Consider the following 8580-nt stretch of genomic DNA (forward strand, 5'->3'; position numbering starts at 1 on the left):
GTTTATCATCTACTACACAAGCCACAGGACACAGGCAAAGGCCCTCCTCTACTCCCTTACCTAAATTTAAATTCAACTCATCTTTCAAGGCTCAGCTAAAAATCCTCCCTGTGATTACTCTAGCCTACATTTATCTCTCCTTTCTCTGAATTTCTATAGAACCAATAGTCTATATGACACAATTTCTCACTTGGTAATGCATTATCTGTGATATTGTTCCCTAATTCTTTCTATTTGAGTATATCTTGGCTTGCCAACAAGACTATTGGAGGCCATAACTCCTATTTATCGATTCTTTTGAATTCTTCCCCTCTCCTTTCTTAGAGCTAAACAGAGAGTAGATGCTTATTAAATAATTCTAAATTATTCAGGGCACTGGTAAACAGGGATAGGGTGACTGACCTGTCCATTGACAATCTTTTTTTTTTTTTTTAATTGTTAATGTTGGAGATTTACTTGAACCTTTGTTCCCAGGTTTACTAGTGCTGCTAAAAAAGTAGCAAAATGGACTAACTTCCATTTCGCTCCTGGGAATCCCTCCCTAACCACTATCTACTAGAGATGTCCAGTGGAGTAACCATATAAATGAACTACTGTATTAGTTTCATGGCCAGTTATTCTCTCAAGTCTCTCCCCACTCCAGTCTGTCTTCCTTTAGCTATCAAGTTGATCTTCCTAAAGGTCTGACCATATCACTGTTTTTCTGCCCTTTTCAAAAAATTCCAGGGATTCCCTATTGCCTCTAAGATTAAATATAAATGTCTCTGTTTGGCCTTCATAACCTGGCCCTTTCCCACCTTTCCAATCTCCTTATATTTTATTCCCTTTCATGTACTCCAGTCTGGTGACAGTGACTCCAGTCCTCCAGTCCAGTGACACTGTGGCTCCCTCGCTGTTACTGGAACAAGACTCTTCTCCAAACTCTAGATATTTTCACTGGCTGTCCTCCATGCTTGGAATTCTCTCCTTCCTATCTCCCCTTCCTGATTTTCTGGGCTTTCTTTAGGTCTCAGCTAAAAAGCATATCTCTGCAAGGAGCCTTTCCTGGTACATCTTCATTCAAGTGCCTGCCCTCTGGGATCATCTCCAAGTTAGATTTTATTTGATATCGTTGTTTGCATGTTATCTTCCCCACTGGCTTGTGACCTCATTGAGGGAAGGGAATGTTTCCACCTTTCTTTGTGTCACCAGCACCTAAGCCCAGTGCTTGGCACAAAGAAGGGTTTTAATGAATACTTGTTGACTTGACTAAAAGCAAGCAGAGGGAGCGTTAGGAAGGAACCTGGGTAATCAAATCCCTGTGAATACATTATGTTTTACAAATGAAATAGTTCAAAGTATTCTACTGACCTGCTTTTGGTAGGATGTACTTGAGTTTTGACAGCTGTAAGGATCAATTTGTGTTGATCTAGCCATACTCTCTCTTATAACCAGTGACACACAAATTCCAAACAGCTGACCCATGAAATGTAGTTAACTGTTTGCATGCATTTATCAAAGCTCTGCAGTAGGCAATGGAGAACAGGCCCTCATTAATAGAACTTAGTACTCTCTCTGTTTTGGATTCAACTATCTGAAGAAAGGTATTTTCCTTTTGAAACATCTCTCTATAGCTTAACTTTCCTCTTTTTATTAGGTCATGAGTAACTCTTTAAATCATGTTGGGCTTTTCTAAACACAGTAAGTAACTTCCCCCAAAGAACTTACTAATTGTAATTGCATACATATATGCAATTATGCAAATATATATGTATATATATATATATATATATATATACACACACACAAAGTCAAGTTAGCTACAATGGCAATGTGTTGCTCTCTATGTGTATGTATTTGAGGAAAGGGAGAGAGGGGAAAAGAAATGGAGGAGGGAGAGATAGAGACAGAGACAGAGAGAGAGACAGGAAGAGAAAGAGACAGACAGACAGACAGACAGACAGAGACAGACATTCAGATAGAGAGAAAGAGAAAGAGAGAAGACCTAAAACCTAGTCTGATACATTTACAATGCTAAGGAAAGGAACCTGAACCAATATTAAAGCTTATAAAGTATGAGCAAGTAATGAGATAATTTGGGTATAATTATTCAGTAAATTAAAATGTCTATAAAATGTGTTCTAGGCTAACAAGTATTCGCCAAACTACTCAAAATATAGAAGTTGAAAACTATTTTAAATGTTACATTTACTAGCCTTAATGATAGGCAAGTTATTTAAACCCCTGAGATTCAATTTTCTAATCTATAAAATGGGAATGATAATACTTCTGATAACTATCTTACTAGGTTGTCCTTAGGCTTGAATGAAGGAATGAAAGAAAAAGCATTTTTAAGCATTTATTATGTGCCATGCCATAGAACTAAGTACTGGAGATTCAAATACAAAAATGAAGACAGTTTCTAGTCTTCCTTACATTTCTAATAGAATGAGATAATATATCCTTGGAGAAGTATTTTGCTTAGACAATTATAGGGATGGCAAAAGGGGAAACAAGGTAGTAGATGATATACATCTTCTAGAAGCAATGGCAAATCTGATCTTATCATGATAAAGTATTTTGCAAAATTTAAAGGACTATGTAAATGTCAATATTTATTATTATTATTACCATCATTCTTATTGTTGTTGTTATAACCATTTCTACAACATAACATGGCTGTACAAATTTATATATTTTTTTTGATACAACTGGTTTTCATTCCAACTTGTGATCTCATTCATGAAGGGAATTGCTAGTATGGAAACATGCTCCCTCCACCCTCACCACTACAGGTTAGCAATTCTCTACAAGTAATAGTCTTAAAGAGTAATTGAGTTGTCATTGTTGGGGGATAGAGTGGCATACTGAGAGTTTCTATGATTTGCCCTTCACACCCAATATTTTGTCAAAAGGGGAACATGAACCCTAATCTTTATGAATTGAAATGCTGCCCACTATCCTCTACAGTAATGGGCAAACTTTTTAAAGAGGGGGCCAAAGGAAAGGAAATGCTCATCTGTCAGTCTGTTTCTAAGGCAACTCTTTTCAAAGTTTCATTGTATTATATCCTACTCATTGTATTCGTCAGATTAGGAATGATGTCATTGGGCAGATAGAATATTTTAGGGGGCCATAGTTTGCCCATCACTGCTCTACACCATGCTGCCTCTCCATTGATAAAATATGATTGTAAATCTGCTAGAATCATAGAACCTATCAGCAATTACTTTTTGAGGTTTGAGCAAAGTACTTTAGAATAACTTTAATTCATTTCATTTAAATTGTAGGCTAAGGACAACCTAAATGCTACTGAATTTGGGGTTTTCAGAAAGCACTGGCTGTTTTATTAAATTATTACTATCACTATCATTGTTATTTTAAACTAAGACAAGTTTAGGTCATGTGAGTGTCAATTGGGTACAGGAACGAGACAGGCTAGTAATTTCATTATGTTGTCAGAGAAGTAAAAGCCCTGCTTATTTGTCAGAGATAAGAAAACTGAAGAGGTGGATTTCTTGCCTTCGCTGTGCAAAATAGGTTTTCACACTAAGGGAAAAAATTATGTGTTACACATGGACTAGATGTCTATTAATTACTTAGCAAATAATTCTCAGACATTAGGGTATTTTTTCTTGCCCCAACTTTTGATTCAGTCAGTATAGGGAAATCAGGTGGAGGAAATTTTCTCTATTGACTCAAAAGGGCCCCTCTTTGATAATTGAGAGCATGAGGGCTGATTTGGGGAACTGAGGGATTAAATGTTTGGCCCAGGGTCATACACCTTATAATATGTGTCAGAGGCAGGACAAAAAGAACTCTCAGAGCCAACCTGGTCTTCCAGTGGCCTAATAGTTCAGAACCATTCCAAGACAATAATTCTAGCTAGGAGCCCAAAGGACTTCTTACAGACTTGACTTGGGCATGGCCTGAGCCTTTGGAAGTAACTTTTGGAAATATTAATACCATCCCCCAGTTTGGAAGAAATGAGCTGAGGGCAATATGAAAAACCCCAAGAGCCTCTTATTTCCTTGTATAGTCCTCAGACCTGACATGGAAGAAATTCTTTAATATTAATAAGAAATTTTGAAATTTTCCCCAATCTGTTTTGGTTCTACCTCACAAAATGGTTGAGATAGTCTGAAAGAGGAAGATCAGAGAGGAGGGGGAATGTGAGAAGGGAGAAATACTTTCAGAGGAGCTGAAGAAATCTAGTAGCAAGATACAAGGAGCAGAGGAAGACACAGGGAGCCAGTAACATTCTAGCTGCTTCTTAGAAAATCAGCCTTATTAATAATCCTACTCTCCAAGTCAACTTTGTCAGTTCTAGCCAGAGCTCTTCCTTATTCTGCCTGGAACTGTAGGCTGAATTCATCTCCATATCTGGCACTCCTCTAACTAGACTACCAGGTCCTTGCTGGAAATCATAAAGATCCTAATATTTCCATGTGGCTGTTGTCAGCATTGATTATGGAAGTAGAGAACAGGCTCTTAAGTGACTCAACTTACCTGTGGAGCCATTTATAGAACTTGGTGCTTTAGTTTCCTTTTCCGAAAATGAGGATATTAAACAATGTCCTATCAAGTCCCTTTCAGCACCAAATTTTTGATCTTATGATAGGAAAAGGCTCTCTGAAATCTGGCTGGATTTCAGTCTCCTTTGACAAGGGAAACAAGGAAGGTGAGAGTTGGAGAAGAGGGTCAGCTGTCTCTAATTATCCTTGTGCCTGAATCTGGCCTGTCATCCCCAAAATGAGACCTTCCTGACTCCAAGGCTTACCTCTCATTCTGGATATTAGGTAACAAAAATGTCACAGTTAAATGTCGGTAAATAATTCTAAACCATCCTTTGGAGATATTGGTCTTAACCTTTACATCAGCCAAATTCTAAAGCTAATGTTGTTCCTTAGAGGTATGAGCCAGATAGCACAGTAGGAGGCAGTATGATGCAGTGGACAGAGTACTAGATTTGAAATCAGGAATTAAATAGCTTCTACAGCATTGGCAGACAATGCTATGGACATTTAAGGTTTGCAAATCTTATTGCTCAGTCATGTCCAACACTTTGTGACCCCATTTGGAGTTTTTGTTTTTGGCTAAGGTAGTGGCTTGCCATCTCCTTCTCCAGCTCATTTTACAGATGAGGAAAACTGAGACAAACAGGGTTGAGTGACTTGCCCACACAGCTAGTGTCTGTAGTCAAATTTGAATTCAGGAAGATGAATCTTCTTGACTCCAAACCCAACACTCTATCCACTGCACCACCTAGCTGCTATTAGATAAACAAATTCACACACACATACATATGTTTATGTATATGTATTTATTTATACACACATACTTGGTAGGATTCAAATTCAAGTCTTCTTGATTATACATCTAGCACTCAATCCACTATACCACCTAGCCATCCAAAATGTATGGCTATTGCTAGCAAAATAATATATTCTGTAGTGGTAACCCTATTCTCTAGTTCAAAGAAAGCACTGCCGGTCTCTACTTCAAAGATGTTTCAAAAAGAGCCTAAACACCATCTCCATCTAAATGAATGTGGTTCAATTTTTTTCCCCCTGAAGGTTATATTGGAGAAGGGATAGCTTCATGATTTTAATACCCTTTGCTAACTGTGTGTTGACTACAGATTGGGGGGCCCATTATCCCTGAGGTCTCTTACAATTCTAAACATTCTATAAGTCTAGATATTTATAAATCCTTAATGATCTTTCCTCTGCAAAAAGGGTTTTGGCCTTAAAAACAACAAAGAGAAAGCCAATTGAGATCTGTCATTTCAAGAGAATTCCCTAATGTTCTCTTTTAAATTATGATGCTAAAATGATCCTCCCCAGAGATAGCTGGAAGCAATTTGCTTCCTAAATCAGGAAAGCAAACACTCCACCTTGCCAAGTCTGATTGAGTCGTGGGCATCATAATGCCTGTGGCAGGTGAGTCAGATCATAAAGCTGCTTCTGTTAGATAACAGGCTCCTCTAAGAGGTCTAGGCCAGCAGCAACCAAGGCTTAGAGTAGTTCTCCTCAGGGTGGTCCATGGATTCAGTGACAGTGATTCAGTCAAGTCATTCTGCTGCTTGGCCCTTTGACTCCTTGAGTAAGCATTAGGCATCAGTAGCATGATAAAAATATTCATCTGTGAAAATTGCTTGGCTTGGGGAAATGAATATCCATTAAAAAGCAAAAAAAATTATTATGGACTTGGTTAGCCCTGGGATAGAGAGTTTGGGACTTCCAAACACAAATGATAATTTGGATTCTTTTTTAGCTTTTGGAGAAACATTTTAAAAAAATTAAACAAATGACTTTTTGCCATGATAGGCATCACTGAGCAAAAGACAGTAATCGTGGACTGACAGCATTATTTAGTCATTGTTCAAACATTCTTTAATTGTGTCCAACTTCATGAAGCCATGGGTTTCCTTGACAGAGGTATCAGAACAGTTTGCCTTTTCCTTCTTCAGCTCACTTTACAGATGAGCAAACTGAGGCAAATGGGGTTAAGTGACTTGCCTAGGTCACATAATCATTGACCATCATAAAACCTTAGAGTTAGAAGAGAATATAGAGATCACTTAACCCACACCTGTTATTTTACAGGTGAGGAAACTGAGGGCTAGAGAGGTTAATCGATTTATTGAAGGTTGATAAGTTATGTAGTGGCATAACTGAGACTAGAATGTAACTCTACAAGTTTAAATGTGTATTCCAGGACAGTAGGTGGTCTCTGTTAGGTGGTTCAATCACTTTCGGGATTACAAGGGTACAGTAGAAGAAGCTCAATGAGCAGTGAAAGTAGTATATATCTATACAAATAGATTAGCATTCATTACATTTATTATTGTTTAGTATTTATTTACGTAGAGACAGATGGAACTATAGGGGGAAAAATGAATTTACAAATACCTGCCATTCCCCATACATACTCTTTCTTCCCTCACTACCACCACCATTCCCCAACAACAACAAAAATGATTAGAGTAGACTGGACCTGCCTTCTTTATTCTTGGCAGGGCTTTTTTTCTCCCTCAAGTCAAACCTTTAGAGCAGGGCACAGTGCATCAGCAACAGTAGGAAATGGTTTTTGGATAGAGAGATCCAAATGATTATTGTGAATGATGGTGACTAAAACAAATACTATTCTATTGATTTTGCTTTTTAGAGTAAATATACAAATTTCCTCCATTTGAGCTATTGCAAAGAGCATTCAGTGCTTGAAATTTCAGAGATTTCAAAACTTATTGGTGCCTATTAGCATTCTAACATTTTTATCCCAGAACACAGCTTTCCCATCAAAAGTAAAGATATTCATCAATGTCATGTGATTCACTAAAGAATATTTTTCCCCTCTTCAAGGTCATTAGGGAGAACTTGGATATTAATGGCAATGTATGGGCTAGTTCAGTTGGTAGCTGCTTTTTCTATATAAAGGCTGAAGCCAAAAACTAAGTGTATGAGGCCACTGTGGACTAACAGAGTAAAGCCATTTCTGCAAGTCTGCCTGTGAATGGATAGCATTCATCTGTATGAAAACTCCAGGGAAGGTAGAGACAGAGAGCAGAGCATCAGAGGCTTCCAACACAACACTGCCCTCTGGAGCCCCATGCCTCCCTCTCCAACACCCAACAAAGGAAACAAAAGAGAAAGCACCAACAAAAGGTCTTGATCCCTGTTGTTGAAATGAATAGCATGGTGAGATGAGTAATGCAAACTGTTGTAAATAATGTGGAAGTATAAAGCCATTTATCTCAGCTATAAATGCCATGTCAGGGATGAGTTAATAGCAGAATGAAACCTGCCTGGGGCTGAAGATGAGCACACATAATAATGTCAAAGCATCCAAGTCTGATGAAAGTTCCTGGGCAGAAATTTCCCATCAGATTAAATTCTGATGGAATCATCTCACATGGTCTCAATGAATAAAACAATCACAAGGTCAATGAGCTAGAGTAAAAGTTTCACTGGAGGAAGCATTGTTCTCTTAGTTGGTACAAATTACAAATCTAGAAACTGAAAGGAACATGAGCACTCTGCCTCAATGTGTGTAGGCTTTAAACAGCTATATGCAATACATTTATGCACATAAATATATATACACACATATTTATGTAAAATGGGGAAGGAAAAACATGTGGCATGTGTGGAAAAGAAACTTTGGATTATGCCATTTTGCTCATTTTAAATAGTTTACAAATTAATGTGTTATAACAAAACAGATGGAATGACTAGTGATATATCTGGGCTTGGGAACTTAGGAAGCTGATAACCTTTTATTGAGAATTTTAGAAATTAAACGGGGAAAGGAATTATTAGTTTGGGACATAGAAAGTTAAGAAAACTTGGCTAATTTAGAGTAATAACAGCCTTATGTGAAACCTGGTACTTAAAGTTGATTTATAGCAGGGAAAATGTTATTTTGTTGGTCAAGAGAAATTCAATGAGGTAGTGGCTTACAATAAAGAAAATTATTAGAAGTAGCTAAAAGGAAACATTTCCTCTGGAAACCATAAACAAAGTTAACTTTATGTAAAGACCTCTTGGGTTAGGGGCAGGTAAATAGCTCAGTGGATAGAGTGCCAGCCCTAGAGATGAG

This window comes from Gracilinanus agilis, chromosome 5, assembly GCF_016433145.1.
Source record: "Gracilinanus agilis isolate LMUSP501 chromosome 5, AgileGrace, whole genome shotgun sequence".
NCBI lineage: Eukaryota > Metazoa > Chordata > Mammalia > Didelphimorphia > Didelphidae > Gracilinanus > Gracilinanus agilis.